General features: G+C 36.6%; 1 protein-coding gene across 1 annotated transcript in view; it reads left to right on the forward strand.

The window, feature by feature from the left end:
- Window positions 1-19088: 19088 nt before the first annotated feature.
- Window positions 19089-20400, forward strand: part of LOC5571215 (proton-coupled amino acid transporter-like protein CG1139) — an 88670-nt gene continuing 87358 nt past the window's right edge. The window contains exon 1 of the mRNA XM_021845773.1: window positions 19089-19752. The gene's annotated coding sequence lies outside the window, so the exon portion shown is untranslated. The remainder of the gene's footprint in view (window positions 19753-20400) is intronic.

The raw sequence follows: 20400 nt of genomic DNA on the forward strand, positions 1-20400 counted from the left end.
CGGCTCGTAAATAATTGAAAGTGGAGCTGATAGGATTGAGAATCGCTTCTTGGGATATTTGAAATGTAACAGGGACATGATCAGAATCAAAATCAGCATGAGTAATCAGTTGGCTACAAAGATGACTAGAGTCGGTTAAGACCAAATCAATCGTAGATGGATTTCTAGAAGAGGAAAAACATGTGGGGCTATCAGGGTATTGAATTGAGAAATATCCTGAAGAGCACTCATCAAATAAAATTCTGCCGTTGGAATTACTTTGAGAATTATTCCATGACCGATGTTTGGCATTAAAGTCACCAATGACAAAAAATTTTGACTTATTGCGAGTCAATTTACGCAAGTCAGTTTGGAGCAAATTAACTTGCTGCCCAGAGCATTGAAAAGGCAAATAGGCAGCTATGAAAGTATATTTACCAAACTGTGTTTCAACAGAAACACCTAAAGTTTCAAAAACTTTAGTTTCAAATGATGAAAACAGTTGATGTTTTATACGCCTATGAATGATGATTGCAACTCCCCCACATGCCCCATCAAGTCGATCATTACGATAAACAAAAAATTTAGGATCTCTTTTGAGTTTAGATCCAGGTTTTAAATACGTTTCGGTAATAACTGCTATATGCACGTTATTAACCGTAAGAAAATTAAACAGCTCGTCCTCTTTACCATTCAGAGAACGAGCATTCCAATTTAAAATATTTAAATTATTATTTGGATCCATTAGAAAAACGTAATCCAATAACAATTTGATTTGTAAATTTTACACCTACTTGGACTGCTTCAGTCATAGTGGTGGCTTTGAACATTGCATCAATCATTAGATTCAATTGTTCAGTTAGAAAATTAAAATCAGAGGCAGACATGTCATGTGATTTCCCATTAGAATTTTCGGTAGACGAAGAAGCGGAATTACCTGTGGCGGTAGGATTTTTTCCATTTGATTTGAAACAAGTAGAATGGGTACTTATGGAACGAATAGGGGAAGAGTTCAAATTACCTGCTACGATATCGGCAAAGGATTTTCCGTGGGTAGATACATTCGAAATTGAAAGATTCGAACGGCTACCCGACGGATTAAAATTTGTTTGTGAATGAGCATGATTATGATCTTCCTGGTGGGTATGATTCCTAATCAAGCGATCGTTAACTGAAAAATGAGCATTGTTCGATACTCTACCAGGCAAATTCCGGAAACGACCGTTATCGTAACGGATATTATCCTTCATCTGCCTGGCACGAGCCTCAATGACCCTTTTGCGTGAAGGACAATTCCAAAAATTGGACTTATGGTTAGCCCCGCAATTACAGCATATGAATTTGGTGGTATCTTCCTTCACTGGACAAACGTCTTTGGCGTGAGAAGAACCTCCGCAAATCATGCATTTAGCATCCATGCGACAATTTTTTGTACTATGACCCCACTTTTGGCACCGACGGCACTGAGTGGGGTTCTGGTAATTTCCTCCAGGTTTCTGGAAATGTTCCCATGTCACACGGACATCAAACAAAAGTTTTGCTTTTTCTAAAGCTTTAATATTATTTAGTTCTTTTTTGTTAAAGTGAACTAAATAAAATTCTTGAGAAAGCCCTTTCCGAACAATGCCAGATTGGGTTCTCTTTTTCATAATGATTACTTGGACTGGGGAAAATCCAAGTGAATCATTTATTCCATTTTTGATCTCTTCAGGTGATTTATAGTCACTTGAGAGACCTTTCAAGACAACTTTGAACAAACGTTCAGTTTTGTCGTCATAAGTAAAAAAATGGTGCTTCTTCTCTTCAAGATGTTTGAGAAGAAGTTCACGATCTTTAAGAGTTTCCGGCAAAACGCGACAGTCTCCTTTCTTTGCGATTTGGAAGGAAACCTTGATTCCCCTAATGGAGTTCAAGATCTCCTGCCTAAATCCCCCAAATTCGGAACAACTGACCACGATAGGCGGCACTCTTTGCTTCCTCACTTGAATCAAAGAGCCTGGGCTAGAGGCTGCTTCGATTTGGTGTTCGGAAAATTTGTCTAGAGCATCGAACTGATTGCTCATTTCGATACAATCATTCATTTCACCCTTGGAAGAAAGTTCGCATTCCGGGGAAGCGTCCTTTCTTCCATTCTTGCCACGTGTAGTGACAGTTTTAAAACCCACTTTTTTGGAAGGAAGTAGTGAATTCAGAGATTCACCCTTCTATTTGTTTGTTGTTGATACCATGTTTAGTTAATAAACGAAAGAAGACGTGACCTTCGAAAGGTTTTTTCCCAAGACGGTGTCCAAGAAGGATTACCACCGCTAGCTTTCGCCAACGGGTCCAACGAAAAATCGATGGCACGGGTCCAAACAAGGATCGTAAAGGGATCAATAGTAGAAAAAATACTACTGAAAAGTACTGTTTTTGTAGCACTGAAAAGTACTGTTTTATTGCTTTAGGTAGTTTTTAAGAAAACTTCCAAGAGCAGAGAGAATTCGTGTACGCACAGCACGAAGGTACGATGCGCACTGTACATATACAAACTTAATTTTGATAACAGCAGGGTAATTCACGGCTTCGGCACCATTCGGCTATTATCGAAAACTAAAATTTAAACGGTAAATTTACTGTATTTTACTATCATAACACTTCAATGTATACATGTACATGACTCTTTGTAAGGTTAGCATAACTTTGATACATTGTTCAATATCGAACAAACAATTTCGCCCTAATATTCATTATCTGATATATAAACGGCTTAACACCCGGTTGATGTCAAGTTGCCGATAATATTAAAATAATTTACCCGCAGTTCTTATGGGAAAGACTGCCGAAGAAAATGGGGCTGCCGACAATAGACAATAGCCGATAATGTTTTGTTTATCTGCTTCTGATAGCCAGGAGGAGAGTGCTCTTTAAACCATGGAACAAATGGAAATGAAACAAAGCTATGAAATTCAATGGCGTTTAAATTTTCATGCCTCATCATCTTTTTCAAGTCGTGGAAATTTTTTAAAGGGAAACGGTTTCTTGATCGTCTCTGGTTCTAGCGATCCACATCAAAACAAAAAAATAATAGGGTAGATGTACCAATAGTGGAGGTACTAAGCACAATTGAATATCATATAACCGCCTTAATAAAAAAAGCGCAATTAATGTACATGTTAATGTTGTAACGACCATTGATTTTATGAGAAAAATGATTTCATCGCAGTAATCCACGGCATGTTAGTGAAAAATAATACCACCACTATTGGTACACTGTTCCTTTAATTGCGGTATCCATTGTTTTCTTATGGGATCCTCCACTATAGGAACACTTTAGCGCAACAATTGGTACAAATAAGGAAAGTTTTAGCATTTTAAGTGATATTTCATCAGTTTTAAAGCAATTTGAACGCTCTTTCCAACTATTCCGTGTATCAACAAGCCAATACATCGATTGGCAGTGTCGGTTCTGTAGTTAATGTAATAAAATCAGTGAAAACGGCACTACCGCAACTATAGGCACACCCACAACTAAGGGAACACTTACCCTACGGCATGACGGACTTTTCCGTAACGTATTCAAAAATTTAAAAAATCTAAAATAAATAAAAACGTAATCGTCATGCCATCGCAAATTAACATGCTTTTCAATGTTCTATTACATTGTATGTGCTTTATTACATTTGAACACACGTCAGATTGCAACATAATTCCTTTCAAGGGTAAATTTTGAAATTACATTCAGTTACACGTGTCATTCCGTCCAAACGCTGAATGTTGAATATATTATACGACATTACAACGTACGACGTAAAATTGTTTTTAAAATCGTAGAACAACGCAGCAATGCTGGTAGAAACAAAGCTCATGTTTTGAAGCATATTTCTGCCGAACAGAAACAGACGGCGCTAGCTCCTGTCGTTTGTCCGTATTGTGAATAATATAGTGAAAAACAACTGCCTCGTGAAGTTTAATCACTAACAATTCTAAAAATCGGTTTCGTGAGTTATTTCTGTGACATTATTATTTGATACCCGATGCGAACTCCAGTTTCTTACGCGGTAAGGAATTCTGTAACCAAATCATGTCATCATTGGTATGGGTCGATTGAATTCCACTATTGATTGTTAGACCAACATAATTAATATTGCTCCCTTTCTCCTGTTATCTTGACTCGTTTTGAGGCTTCAGCATCATTGAAAAGAATTAAGAAAAGCGAATTAATTGTGATAAAATGCGAAAACAATATATATAGATAAGACTCAGCCGGCTGCTTTTTTTCGTTTGTTTTTCATTACATCGATTTTCTTACATTAAATTTACATTACTTGTCATTTTTTTTTAATACGAAATAATGACAATAATGTGAGGTGGTATTGGATCACAATTGAGACGTGGATGATGTGCATTACACTTTTTTTTTGCTGTGGATTGCTATGAACCAATAGTTTAAGTGTGATAGATTTAGAGCGAAGCATAGATGCATGTGAAAGATGCAACTAAGTACAAAGTACAAAAAAGGGACGGCCCTGGGATTGTACCCATGACCTATGACTTATGAAGCAGAAGCAGTAGCCATTAGATTAGCAACCTAGTCTTCAGTTGTCTACAAAGCTGACTAGAGTTGATTAAGACCAATTCAATAATTTCAGAAAAAGGAAAAACATCATGTTACTCCTGCACTGTTTTCCATAGGCTACACTGTAACAGAAACATCATTGCGTCAAAGACATTAGCAATGCTACATCCAAAAATAACCTCGACTCAGCCTTAATTTTCCTATCTCACTCGTTTATGAGCAGCGCTCATTTTATTGGTTGTTATCATCCTATGCACTAGAATCTACTTATATGCTACTGGAGGTGGGAGTGAATGGGCGGGTATCCATCGGTTCTAACGAGATGCCATTATGCTGAATCATAACGAAGGTTTCTGTGAGATCATTTCTCTGTATACTTCACTTGAGTTTTTTTTTGTATTCTTGACAGTATCCTCTTAGGAAGGCGAATTTCGTTGTACTGGGTATAGTTTTGATTTGCATCAATTCCGGCTAGTGATGTTCTGACTGTCCTGCCAGAATCACATGTAGCCAGTTCTCAGCGTCTCGTCGAGAAACTGTGGCAATTGAATGCTGAAACCAAAACACGTGATTATGGCACCGAGAGGCTCAAGCGTTGATTCGCGAAAATTGTTCAACATTATTAGATAATAAGATGACGATCGGGATAATGAGATCGCCTTTCATAGTGGCACAGGGTTCGACTAGAGGACGTCCGCTGAAATGGAAGTCAAATTCATCGTTTTGCTTGGCTGCGACTGGCTACTTGAACCCAGTGCAGGCTCAAAAGGCAAACAGTATCAATTCCATACATTTTTGGCAGTGTGACATAATTCTTTCACCGTTTTCGTTCTGATGAAAACTACAGTGGATTAACATTTGAATGGGGAGGAAATCCTTATTACTCTTCAAGTGGCGTATGTATGCACTTCAAAAAGAGAACTCTGAGTAACAAAACCCCAGTAATCTGGGGATGACACAGGTACTCAGAGATACGTGACGCAAATAATGCGCCAAGCAAATCTCTACCAAACCTATGTGCAAATTTGAGGCTTGTTTATTCAATCAGACTTGAATAAATCCAATTGTGTCACCAACTGCTGCTCATAAGTGGCCGCAATTTTGGTTTGTTTGTTTTACACATATGGATGTCTTACAGCTTTGACTCACAAACTGTGCAATTTAATGTTGAAAGGAAATCTTGACTAACTAGCAGGTTGATAATCATAAGTATAATGTTTTAAATCAATTTCGTACTATTATTATAACCGGTTATCCGATTTGAACCGTATCTTTTGATGATGATGAAATTTACGAGAAGATCATCATGCACACTTCTTCTTCTTCTTCTTTCTGGCGTTACGTCCCCACTGGGACAGAGCCTGCTTCTCAGCTTAGTGTTCTTATGAGCACTTCCACAGTTTTTAACTGAGAGCTTACTATGCCAATGACCATTTTTGCATGCGTATATCGTGTGGCAGGTACGAAGATACTTTATGCCCTGGGAAGTCGAGAAAATTTCCAACCCGAAAAGATCCTCGACCGGTGGGATTCGAACCCACGACCCTCAGCATGGTCTTGCTGAATAGCTGCGCGTTTACATCATCATGCACACGGTTTGATCAAAATACAGTAGCCTCTTCACATCTCGATATCGGATAGACCATCGAGATAGGGAGAGACAAAAAACATTAATTTAATTAACACTAGATTGATAATAACTTCGTTAATAGGAAAATAATAGACAAACAAACTTCATTTCGAATTTCAAAATTGTTCTGAATCGCTTAAATCGCTTAAATATCATGTAAACATTCAGGAGTCTGTGAGATTACTTGTCATATAACGCTACTTCATATGAATTCAAATTTAAATTTGCGCTACTCCATATTTATATCAAATGAATAAAGTATACGTGGAGTGATTATTTTTAACAATAACAGAAGAAATTCGCAATATGCATAATCATTGATTTGATGATAAGCGAATCATTGTTTTACGTGTTTTATCGTAAACTCACAAATTGCATCCCGACGATCGGAAGGCGATCGCAGCTCTCGAGCTATCATGTTTCTCCCACTTTTATCAAATTTATAAAATCTAATAGGTAGGATGCAGAATTATTTGGGCACTTCCATGATTCACTATTCACTATTCCTAAACTTTTTTTTGTGTTTTTTTTTTTTTCATAGAACCAGTAGGAGCCGGATCCTATCTAGGCACTTTCGATTCATTCCGGCACTGTTTTTCTTTTGAGAGCTCAATGGTTTATAGCCCAACTATTTCAGCAAGTCTGTTAGATATTGTTCATATTTTCAACCATAATTTGTTGAAGTGCCTCGGCAAGTATATTCAGTTCAATATCAATAATAGTATAAAATTATCCTAATGCCTCAAAAGTTGCTTTCTGAACCCCTACAAAAATATCAAACTTCAAAATATTCTGTGTTCTTCTACAAAAAAGTCCAGGAATCCATACTCTGTCCCCTTGATGCTACAACTAGATATCTCGAAATTTGAAATTCTAGATTCTTATATGTCAAAACATTATTCTTAATTTGATCTGCAAAATATCCACGGCGCATAAGCGTGTGATTCAAAATACGTAAGTTAATGTTTATTTTTCAATTATATTCTCTGCGATTAACCATCACCATGTAAAACGATCATGTTTCCAAAGGTGCACATCTCAAAATTTTGATTTTCAAGTTATCTAGTTGTAGCATTAAGGGGATGACTTAACACTTAGATGTCCATATATGACACAATTTTGGTCTTGAGAATAATCACCTTTCTGTTTGAGTTTGAACAACTAAAAGTAATTTTAAGCGGATTGCAAAAAAACGATTTTTTTCTCTTCGTACTTGCAAAAGGAATTATTTCTCTAATTGCTTCCAAAATACATTTTAAAATATTCAAAAAAAAACCAAAAGCCCTTTATTTGAAACCTACAAGTAGACATTTTGTCACAATGTGAGAAATACCAATGAGTTGGTTTGTTGAAGTTAAATGCCGTGAAATCGGGTGAAATTAATCATTGTGCCACACGATCTAACTTATCACAAATAGAGTACGAATATCAATATTACTTGTGTTGTGTTATCGTGTCATAGTTTCTGATGTTTCTTGCGTTGACAAATCCACAAATTACACATATTTATAAAATTGCTTTTTTCAGAGTCATGTTACGGAAGAGAAAGAGAACATACATAAGAAAGAGAACGACAGTCACAAACTTCAAGTTATAAACATGGATTTACAAATGGTGCGTTAAGTCCAAGAATCTAAAAGTAGATTCTTCAACGATCAACGATCAACTGATGGAACATACACTTCGTAGTTGCTACTCCGTGATCAATCAGGATAGTGATATTGCACAGAGAACCACTCAGATGAAGCTTGGGCTTTAGCTTGTTTACCATCTTCAATGTACAATAACACTACCCTTGATATTTCTCAATTGATAACGGCGCCGGCCACGTCCTTATGTCCACCGGGGAGAGGAGGGAAGTTAATTAGTTAGCCGTTGTTACTAGAAAACCGGAGAATCTCCTGCATTTCCCACAGCTACCTTGGAAGTAGGAGTGTTTTTTTGTTAGTGATGGATGAGGTATTCGACCGTATGGATACCACTGTGGTAAGCGGTTAAGTCGATATATTCAGTTCTAGCGATAGATAGAACTGATGATGTTTGCGCCATAATGACGCAGAGAGATAGTGAAAGACAGCTATTAGGAAGAGTGTTACAAATATGTGAAAGGGACGGGCCTGGGATTGAACCCACGACCTTCTGCTTGCAAAGCAGAAGCGATAGCCATTAGACCACCAACCCCGTCTAAGAATCTAAAAGTAGATTCTTTCATCAAAACATGTATAAACATGTTCAATAGGGCGATTCAAAATTTAAAATTGTTCGGAAATCCACCCTGCTATATCTTTTTACCATCCTTACCATAAAAAATAGTTCTGTGAAATTTTCAGCTTTCTAGGTGGATTCAACGCTCAAGGATCCGTCATCGTAATCATCGAAACTTTAAAAGCATTTTTTTTTTCTGTTCAAAACTGAAGTTTATTCGACGAACATTTGTTCACTGTGTTTAGGTTGGAGAATAGAATAGAGTGAACACATTTCCATGTAAACTGCTTGAAAAAACTGCTTTTGAAAATTCTCAAATTGATGACGAATCCTGCCTCCTTAAAGGTGGCCCAAAGACGATGTAGGTTCATATGGAAATTACTATGGAGAAATTTTGAAAAATGTTCCAAACACGTCAGTACTGTAATGAAAGTATAAACTTGTCACCTTATAGTGAAAACTCATTATTTTAACTCTAATGAAGGATGTTTCTGAAGAAACAAATCCCTTTTGAGCTAATTTTGTTTGGGATTTTTGTATATGTTTACTGGGCTCAATCGCATATGAAACTAAATAAGAGCCAACAAACTCATGAATATCTCTCCTCCTATTCGTCGGCCTGAATCTCTCTCTTCAGCAAATTTGTTTATTATGGTTTGAAGAATGAGTTTTTACTATGGGATGATAAGTTTGCACTTACATTTCAATACTATCGTGTTTGGAACATTTTTAAAAAATTCTCAATAGTTATTTCCAAATAAACCTACGTCGTCTTTGGGCCACCTTCAAATCATCACCCAAAAGCTGAAAATTTCCCAAAACAGGGATTGAATTGTGGGGATGATATGGGAGAAAGGATTTTCAACCTTTTTTAAATTTTGAACTGCCCACATGTCCATTCTCTTGAAAGACACGGTTCTTTTGAAAATTTCTTTAAAATGCTTGAGAAATTTTATATATTTAGAAGTACAGTTTTGACTCAGATCCCGAGCACTTAAGGTCAACAGTGACTTCAAATGCATCCGGTAGGCATAAGATTTGTGAAAATTATAATTTCTCTGCAAAGTATTACTGTTAAGTGTTGGGAGTGCCGATAAAAACGTTTATTTAAACCTGTTTAGATTGCTTTTACTCAAAAGTGTGAAACAACATTTTGATTCAAATGCCGAACACTGTGTTCATTCTGTCTCATATTCCGAACACCTTGATTCAAATTCCGAACAGCACGAATAAATTCTATTCAAATGAATAATTTCGCAAACAAATTTATCTGAGCTGGTTCTACTGGTCTCAAACTAGAGAATCATCACAACTCCCGAGGTAGAAAATAGATTTGAGGACGTTATAACTGAATTGCAATTGACAGCCATATCCTGATTATTTGATGACATATTTCAGCGAAACATTTCAACTAAATCGCCATACAAAAACAGAGTGTTCGGAATATGAGTCTGTTCGGAATTTGAGACAAAACGGTATAGCGTGAATCTCCTCCCCTTGGTTATGCGACCTTGCCGCGATGGGAGGGCATAGTCCATTAGCGCATATGATGGAAACCAAAGGCGTACCCTGTAGTGGTGGTATCACATTTTGGCATTTTTGCTTAAAGCCGCGTCATAATTCATATGGAATAGACGCAATAATATCTCGGATGTGATCCAACGGACATTCTGCGTCATTGATAGAATTGATGCCCATTTCAAATAATTAATCTATTCGAAGTGGACATTAATACTATTGGTGACGATCAGTTTACCTTTTGCTAACCAGAATGATCCGTAGCCACTCTTACTATTAGGTAGCTAGACACATCGTTAACATGTACGACGTAGGGGATATAACTCTGAGGAAAATGACTTGTAGATTCACTAAGTAGAAATAAGTGGCGACAATCTTATTTTAATATGGTTTTTACATTACCATAATAAGCAATACCTCGTTTGTAACAGCGGTATAAATAATCTAATTCCAGCTTCATTTTCGCAAAATTTACAAGTAGAAAGTAGGCGTTGTGAAGCATTGCATTTGCCACCGAAAAGTGAATCTTGTAGGAGACTGTAATAGAAGCCTAAGGCACCTTTCCTCTTGAATATTCATGTCATTTTTATGACTATGGAAAGTAAAACGCTAAGATCGATCATTAGGGTCAACTTGCAAGTTTCGAGAAATTGTTGAACAGACAAGGAAAGTGACTTTTTCTTCAAGGATATATGAACGTAATTTTGTTAAGACTTGACGACAATTGACATTTAAGACTCTAATCTTTTACGTAAGACAGGAGTAATCAGAATAGCACTTAAATGACAAATTATTCAAAACCATTTCGACTATACAGTATTAGTAATGACACTACTGCACTATTATTTCAAACAAATTATGATGGAGCTGCTGATTTTCACAATGCTTCCTTTTCTCAGAAGCAAGGGAATATGGGTATTTTTCAAAAACTACCACGTCACAATACGAATAAAAAACAGTGTTCATGTGGGCACCATAGCCTAGTTCGTCTGGTAGTTGGTCCTGGTAGAGGGGAAACTTAGCAAAAGCCAGACCAAGGGTTCAGCCCTGACAAGTTAAGCTGTCACGCAGCTCCAACTGAATACCATACAAAAAAAAGTAGGTCTAGCGTGAATCTCCATTATTGAATATTTCGGCAAACATTGGAATTTAACAATGCTAAATATTCGTCAGGTGTAAAACTAATTATGTACATTGAAATTCCAATATTGAATCGTTAGATAAATGTTGAATAAAAATTTATATAATATTAAGTGAATTATTAAGAATAAGTTGATTAAAAATATAAAACATTGATCAGTTAAAATTCTTAACTGCTCGCTAGGATAACATAACCGATGGAACATGTACAGTATCGGACATATAAAATGTATAAAATCCGTTTTCCCGTACGACAGGTTTCTCTACCAAATGTTTTCGTTTTTCTGTAATGAACTACCGTTTTGGCTCATATTCCGAACACTTAAGGCCAACAGTGACTTTAAATGCATCTGATAGGCATAAATTAGCTGATATTTGTGAAAATTATAATTTTCCCGCAATGTCTAACTGTTAGTTGTTGGGTGTACCGATAAAATTGTTTGTTTAAACTTGTTAAGTATTGTTTTACCGTATAAGTATGGAATAACATTTTGATTCAAATGCCGAACACTGTGTTCGTTCTGTCTCATATTCCGAACATCTTAATTCAAATTCCGAACAGCATGAATAAATCGTATTCAAATGAATAATTTCGCAAGTAAATTTATCTGAGCTGGTTCTACTGTTCCCAAACTAGAGAATCATAACTACTCTCGAGGTATAACATAGATTGGAAGATGTTAAAATTGAATTGCAATTGACTGCTATTTTCTTGTAATTTTATGACATATTTCAGTGAAACAGTTCAACCAAACCGCCATACAAAAACCGAGTGTTCGGAATATGAGACTGTTCGGAATTTGAGACAAAACGGTACGAATTTTATCAATTTTTGATAACTATTGAAAAAGATGTATGCGGATTTTTGTTACGTAAATGGAACTCATGATCTCCCCAAGTAGCACTGGTAACAAATGCAATATTTTAGAAAAATAAAACAAATTACATTGCAGTTGCATTGAAGATAATTTGTAGCATGTCTTGTTGACGGTTTCCAATTTTGGTTACTAGGCTATTACATCGTAACTTACGTTTTGTTTACATTACATAGGCGTTGCATTTTGCCTCGCATGTAACTTGTCCTAGAGCTGTCAAAATGAATAAGTTACATTGAAATTAAATTTGTGGTTGCAAAGAAACACATAACAAACTAGGTTACGTATAGATTGCTAAGTCACTTGTGTGTAACAACATGAAGTTGTATGTTTGGTTACAATGTGTCATAGGGGAAGAGGTGAAAAAATGAACAGGGTGGTGAAATGAACACCGTCCTTGTTACGCATGAAAAACAAATTTCAATGATTTTTATGACAATAAAAATATGTGAAAACTCATCTATCTAAGTCTTAATTCGTGTCGCTGCGTTAATAAACATCTCTATTTTTGATATTGTGCGATAGAACTAATTATAATAAACAAACAAATTAATAAATTAGGGAAAATATCGCGAGTAGACATATCATAGATCATAGAGTTACATTTGTAATGTTCTCTTTACTACTTTTGTGGGGAACGTCAATTTTTGAGCCCAACAGGATGACGAGGTATGGTTTACGGGGGCAGGATCCGTCATCAACATGATAATTTTCAGGTTTTTCGTTCAAAATCATGAATATTTTCATGAAAATGTGTTCACTGTATTTTATTCTGTTGAAGTTTCGATGATGACGATGACGGATCCTCGAACGTTTAGGCGCAAGAAAAAATGGCACAAAAGTCAGAACTGAAAAAGCAGTTTTCTCCTTTTAAAACAACAAATTGATGAAAATCAAAACACACAGCCTTTTTCGCAATTAAAAGAGCTATGTGTTTTTATTTTCTTCGATTTGTCTATTTAAAAAGAGAAAACTGCTTTTTCAGTTTTGATTTTTGCACCATTTTTACTTGGACCTTGAAATGTTTGGGTCCTCTAGTCAATCCCGTAAATGATTGTATTTTGTTAAGCTCGATGACTTTTAGTCGACAGCAGATCAGTTGTTGTCTTCGTTGTTAAAATTTATATAGGTCCATTTGTGCACATTCATAATACACATACGTAATACAGTGCAAAAAATTTGTTAAATTTGTCCTTAAAAAACTTATAGAAGGTGCTAAACTTCAATCAACTGGTGGGGGCTGAACCCCCACCCCCTATTTCATAACACCAAAATCGCTGTTGAATTCAAATTCTACCAAATGTAATGCCACGCTGAAGTAACGCACAAATTGGAACCTTACAAATGTATGTTTTTCGCATCAGCACTATTTAACAATAACATAACAAACAATCACGAACGCCTGCATTACAGGGTGATTACTATATCCTGTCAGTAAAATAAGTGATCATAGAAAAAAAATGGTTAAATGAATTTTGATTACTAGTGCACATCCAGTTTAGGACATCTGTAACATTTGTCTTTGCTATACATAGATAACAAATTAATTTTTTTACCTCAATTTCCAGCCACAAGCATTGTTTCAGAAACATTACAGTTAACACGCACGTTATTCAAAAGCATATATTTTAACCAAAAAATACATATTTTTTCGCTAAAATTTTCCATAATCAGTCTCATTCTATTCCCTAGTAAGTCTAAAAGATTATGGTAACATGCTGTTTCAATCAGGCAATTTTTTCAGCGAAGTTTAGTCAAAAATACATATCTGTGGAAAACGTGCGTGCCAGGTGCAATGCCTTTAAAACAACACATATGACTAAAAACTAAGGTAAATGAAAAAAGATTTAATCTTTACTTTGTCAAAACTAACTTTATAGATGTACATCCTACACCGGAAATTAAAATTCATACATACATCTTTTATCTACGAACACTTACTTTACTGACAGGAATTAGTAATCACCCTGTATATATGCAAGCATGATCGAGTGCGTACGTTTACTGCACCACTAACCGTCTTGCTTCTAAGGCAGCGTCCATTTATTACGTAACGCTAAATTTGGAAATTTTGACCCCCTCCTCCCCTTGAAGTGAAAAATTGCTAACAAAACCGCATATTGTCACCTCTATTCACAGAAGAGAGGATCGTGAAGATTAATCGATCATTGGACTGGCGCCCTTTTTCGAGCTATTTGAGCACGTCACAAACCATGTGCATTCTTGGATGGAGCATTTAGTTTTCATACCTTTGTAAGGTCCCAGTTAATTGGCTTGGGGTTTATCGCACATTATTTATTGATTTATCGCAAATGCATTATTTTCCCATTAGAAGCAAGATGATATCCTTAAGGTGTTCATTTTAACACCCCTTACCCTATTGACAGCAGTGTCATTTAATGGCAGTTTCAGTATAGTTACACATCAGTTTCAAAATAACATAAGATTTCTGGGTAACTGATGTGTTACAAACAAGTAACTTGCTGACAGTGGTCAACACTACAGACCAAAAATGTTCATACGTATCGTGAATTTTGATATAAGAACTTGACTAGTTTATGACCAGTTATTGTTTTCATAGATATTTTTCCAGTGATGAATTAAAATTGTTGGATTCACAATATGCAGCCTTTCTAATAACTTTTTAATAGTTGTCATCACTTTAGGTTGGCTGTCTTCAAACAGTCATTCCTCAGTGTATATGCAGCCAGATGAAATTAAATGGCGGTTTATGATAGGCAATCAAGAAAATCCAACAGAGGGATACGAAAAAACGAGATTTTGGAATCACAAACAATGAAATACAAATGAGAAACACTACTGATTTGAGTAACAGGGTAAATTTCCATTTTTCATGGCATTTACAATGGCATATTATCTAAGCAATCCACGTATCATGTATTATTCAATTTAAAATTATAAGATATTTCATGAGCGCGTCAATTTTGAGCAAGTAAAATGATTGATTTCACCACAAATTTAAATCTGCATGTTAAATTTAATTAGTACTTGTGAATAATTACGCGTTCCAAGATCATAGGCATAATATTTGTTGACATTCAATTCTAAAATGGTTGTTCGGTTTCAAAACTGTCAGAATGAAACAATAAGTTCAACGCCGTTCCTTTTATTTTGTCGCAGGAAAAACTTCCAATGAGTACTGCACACTGGTTCAGGAAGCTAATTTAGGCGGACATGAGGTTTTCGTCAAGATTTATTGATTTTAGAGCCATAGTTTCTTCTGAGAATATGTTCAGAATTTTCAATACTACAAAATGTACGGATCAAAAAATTTCACTTCCCTTCCGAAGGAAGTCGTCACTAAAAATTTTAGTAACTATCTCGGGGATGGAATTCGATCCCAGGTCCTCGGCGTGAGAGGCGTGTGTTCTAACCACTACACCAGGTCCGTCCCCGGACCGAAATCTGTACAGGCTCAATATCCATACATTTCATAAAAATAGATGGCGTTTTGTATGCAGTGGACCGATTTAGATTCATTTCTTAGATGCACAGATGATTGTCCGACTTTTCCCCGAAAACCAATTCCTCGAATGCAATTTCTTCAAATGATGTTTTCCCGAATGAACTACTTCGCGGAAAACTATTTTTTGCAACTTCGTTTCAAAACATCCTACTTTTCAATGAGAGGATGAACGACATAATGGCCTACTTTTCCTATCAAAAGAATCAGTATTGAAAAGTGCTACTTTTCAGCACTATTTTCGGTGCTGAAAAGTGGCACTTTTCAGTACTATGTCCGAATGTCTGAGTCTCTTCAAACGCCATCCGTATAATGTCTAAGAATTTCTCAATAACCTGCCACAGCTACTGATTCTATACCGTTGGGTGGTCCGGATCCGACTCAGATCATTTCTAACTGGAAGCGGAAAGCTCAGCGGGCGTAGAGAAAGTTACAATAAAGTCAGCTTTTTGGCTTATAAGTAAACCCGATCTACATACATACATACATAAGTAAACCCGATCTTTCATGCTACAGTTCGCGTAGGTATTAATAGCAACAAATTAAATAATTGGAAGTTACTCGCGACAACTCACCTGGTCTGTCGTTCCATGGGAATTTCGATCAGTATAATGGGGAGCGTGAAAGTTTGTGACAGTTTTCTACAGTGTGTGTTCTACAGGCTGTGATACAGCCTACCTGATTGAAAACTATTGAGCCTATACTACGCATGGACGTCCACGTGGGGTTTTTTGTAAAACGTTGTGATCCTAGAACCAATGCAATTCAAATGGCATTTTTCGTAATTGCAAAAATGAAGTATTCAACTCGTTGCAAAACTCGATTTTTTCAGCACTCGTCGTATTTATCCAACTCGACGAACCTCGACGACTCGTGCTGAAAAAATCATCATTTTGCAAATTGTTGCATAAATAACAATTTCCGAATGTACCATTTCCCCGAAAAAATCGCATTGTTCTTTACGTATTGAAAACTGTTCATAACTATGCTACCATATAATGTTCAACGTGCTAACTGGTGTACGTTTAGATGAAATGTTGTTCAATTTGCTCTAAAAGCCTTGTGTAAAAATAACTGATGTTTAATAGGATGTGCCACGCGCATTCAACTCAAAACTATTTAAAAATAGCTCTTATGATAGTCTGCCATGAACACATGATAAGCGGTATGTTTGACATGTAGATGTTTGTCTTATGGGCATTTGGCCGAAATGACGATTGGCCGAATTTCGCCTTCTGAGAATAATAGGCTATTCTCTTATGTTATAATCTTCCAATAATTATTGTCACCAAGCTGATAAAATTTCAATTATTAGTTTTCCTTCTTTTGACAATAGGTCGTTCTTTTAAACTTTTTCGCATTTTTTCGCAAAGATACATTATTTGGTCAAACGTTCTTATGCGATATGTCAATTAGGCAAAACTTTTTTTTTGTTTTCATAATATTTAGTTTGGCATAAAGGGCTTTAACTACAGTAGCGTTGTTATGGTATACTTCTTAGAGTAGATACTAGCTATATTCATGTTTTTTTCTTTGATAGTCCCAAAAAAAATGCTTTCAGGAACAAGGCTTGGGAGTTAAACTTGATCTAATCTGAATCAAGAATACCAAAACCATGAATTACCTATTACCTATTACCAGCCACGCCCACCTTTGCCATGACATGAAATCGGGAAAAGAAATGTCGATGTAGCACTTAGGCGGCATCCACAAATTACGTAACGCTCTAGGGGGAGGGGGGAGTAGTCTCAAGCGTTACGGCTAATACAAAAATTCGAAACTTTTCATACAAAAAGCGGCCGAAAATTTCCAATTTTAGCGTTACGTAATAAATGGATGCCGCCTTATTTAATGAGAGGCCACCGACTCAGCGACGCCCTCATAAGTGATACGGAGTTGGGAGCTGGGAAAGGTATTAGGGCAGGATTTGCCTGTGAAACTGGCGATAGACCCAAAGCATCAAATTTATAAAAAAAAATATATATAAAAATAGGATCATAACTACAGTAAGTCCATTAAGTCATACTTAGTTCATAAGGCTAGTGATAGAATCTGTTTCATATTGTCCTGCATAATTGCACGTCCAGAGTTTCACTTCTTGACACTTTTCAAAAGACGAAACAGCTTGTTTTTTCTTAGAATCAATATCGGTTTAACACATTCACATCTTCTTATGTTTCGGTTACAAATATAACGTTCTGATGAACGTCATTTAGGAGCATGTAAGTTATGAGTACTCAATATGCTTACAATTACTACTGAGATAGAAAATAATTAACCTATTTAAAAATGTCTTTATTTTGAGCCAAATGAAGCTTTAAAAATGTTAGAATCTATGGCAGTTGTGTTGAAGCAAACTTGAAGGAATAGCATGTAAATACAAGAAGAAAAATGATTCAGGAACTCTATTAATTTATATTTATTTATTTATTTATGAAGAGCAGCCTTATATTAAAAGAAGAAAACATTTCTGCTGAAATAGTTAGTAGCAGCGAACAAAAAAAAATGACGCAACAATACTTTAAAATAAGAAGTTATTGTTGTTTATAAGACTAGTTAAATGGAAGAACAACCTATGTTTTAAAGAAGGGATATTTATGAATTTGAAAACAAGAAAATTTAACGTTATTAGTTAAAACAAATATTACTATTACTTCTACCTACAATTTATGAACAAAAAATTGCTGACGTGGAAAAAATAAAAAAAAAGCTTTGACGCAATGTATCAATGCCACAATTTCCCAATCTCTTAGATGCTACCCAAACAAAATAATTGACTCAGTTAATCTCTTGAAGTTCTTATGCAGCAAAGATCATGATGTCCTTTTTGAATGACGCTTTTGAATCCTGCAAAATGTTTCAAACCAGTCAAACTTTATTTCATAATTCTGACATTGCCCGTTCAGCCAGATATCATTTAGATTAACTGTTTCACTTCTTGAATATTCTTTCAAAACCAACCCTCCACATATTCTGCATTTTATGACAACTCTTAAACCTATTTTTAACATAATTTACAAAGTAGACCTTTGAATAAAAACTGTCATCAATTTCCATCTAACCGTAATATCTCGGCTGTCGTTTCTCGATTCGAATAATTCATAAGAGATCCGTTCATTTGAAGCGACTATCATACATGCTGAACTCAGTATATAAATAAACGAAATCTGGAATACGTCTATGGAAAAACCTTTTGGGAAAACAGTACATTCGGGGAAACAGTTCATTCAAGGGAATGGTTTTTGGGGAAAAATCCTTCGGGAAAATTTAATACAAGGAAATGGTTTTCGGGGAAATGTCGGACAATCGCACAGATTTTGATCCCGCACGATAGTTTCCACGCAACTTTTTCATTTTTCATAATTTTGTAAGGAAAAACGACTTTGGTGCATTTTATATGTCCCATACTGTAGCTACCCCAACAGTCGACAAAGTCGAACAAACCAGATCACTACGCTGACAGCGACGCTAACGACCACGACAACAACGACGACGACGGCGGCGCCGCTTCTAGGCGTCAGCGTGCGAAACGCGCGCAACTTGCATTTCGTGTCTCCGCTGCCGGTGTATGCAACAGTTGCTATCAAATATTTGGCTACTAATCTCCAATTAGTGGTTGTGGTGGGTAGTAGTAGTGTCTAGTACCGGGCTGTATCCTAGTGTCTAGCCAAGCTGTTGACATTGTCTGCTGCGCTGCAGTAGTTGGGTTAGTAGTCCTAAGAGCCGACATAGCGAATTCTCGTCCGGTCGCCCGCCAAGTGCTTCACGTGATTTTGGCATCGCGCATCTCAACCGTTCCGTCAGTTGGTTGTGGGTCGTGGACGAGATCGGTTCGGTTTTCTTCTGCTTACAAGGGGAGCGTATGATCTTAAAGATTAGTTGGGAAGATTTTCGGAATCTAAGCCAAATTAATGGTTCTGAAAAACATTGATGTGACATTATTCGACGAATAACATATAAATTATCGTTATTATCAGGGCAAATTCTAAGTGCCAAGAACTTGTTGCAATTAGTGCCCACATTCTCGTCGTGCCGTTCAAGGCGAATGTCAATGCAGTTTCTACAGTGAGCTACGGCGAGTGGTGTTACGAATCAGCTGTGCAAACCAAATTAGGTTAAACAATTATAACTAGACTGTGTGCAGTGTTGTCGAGAGTTAAACTTAACCCCGTCGGGCAGAGACGCACGAGAGGTGGCGTTAGAGCTAGACGACGCCTCACCTAGCAGTGGTCAAGCGGCAACAATTTGGAATTCCGGTAGAGCAGAGCAGTAGAGTGAGCCTTCTAGGAGCGTGCACTAAGTAAAGCACGATCAGCGTTCCGCGGACTTGAAGTTCAACCGTTGTTGTCCAAAAACGTATTTCAAGGTGAGTTTTGTTTTCGTACCTCTGCTGCTTGCGTCTCCCATCTCAAATGGGTACAGAAACGGTTCATAATTATGCGGAACAGTGTCGTAAAGTCAGAGAACTGACGAAGGGCGATTCGTTGCCGATTGGATGGCCTACTCAAGTTCAAGGGCAGCCCGGAAGAAGATACCATCGTTCTTCCAAACGTGGATAGTCTTGTGGGGGAGGGGAGTAAGCAGCTGTTTGCGTCAGGCGTATGTGATTTAACCCGTGATAGCGATGAATGCGCCGAAACTATTTAAGCGCATATCTTAGAGCGTCGTGTCGCGTGTTGTTTGCCGAATGCAACGAGATAGTTAATTTTAGGGGATGCTTTGGCGATGATCGTCTGATCAAAGGGTTGATCTTTTGTTTTGGCTTTGTTTACCTTCAAACGTGACGGAGCTTTTTTCAGTTCATGGTCGAAATTCATTGAATATTTGAAATTCAATTATCATCTCGAGGTCTGCTTTATCGATTATGGTGGCAGATTGAAGTGTTAATATCAGTGGCACAGAGTGCGAATATGGCAGCTGTTCATGATCGTGTCGATAACTTACATTACATAAAAGATTAACGGTTCAGATCACAGTGCGTAGTGATAACAAGATGTCATCTTTTATGAGAAAA

The sequence above is a fragment of the Aedes aegypti genome, chromosome 2, assembly GCF_002204515.2.
Source record: "Aedes aegypti strain LVP_AGWG chromosome 2, AaegL5.0 Primary Assembly, whole genome shotgun sequence".
NCBI classification, from domain to species: Eukaryota; Metazoa; Arthropoda; class Insecta; order Diptera; family Culicidae; genus Aedes; species Aedes aegypti.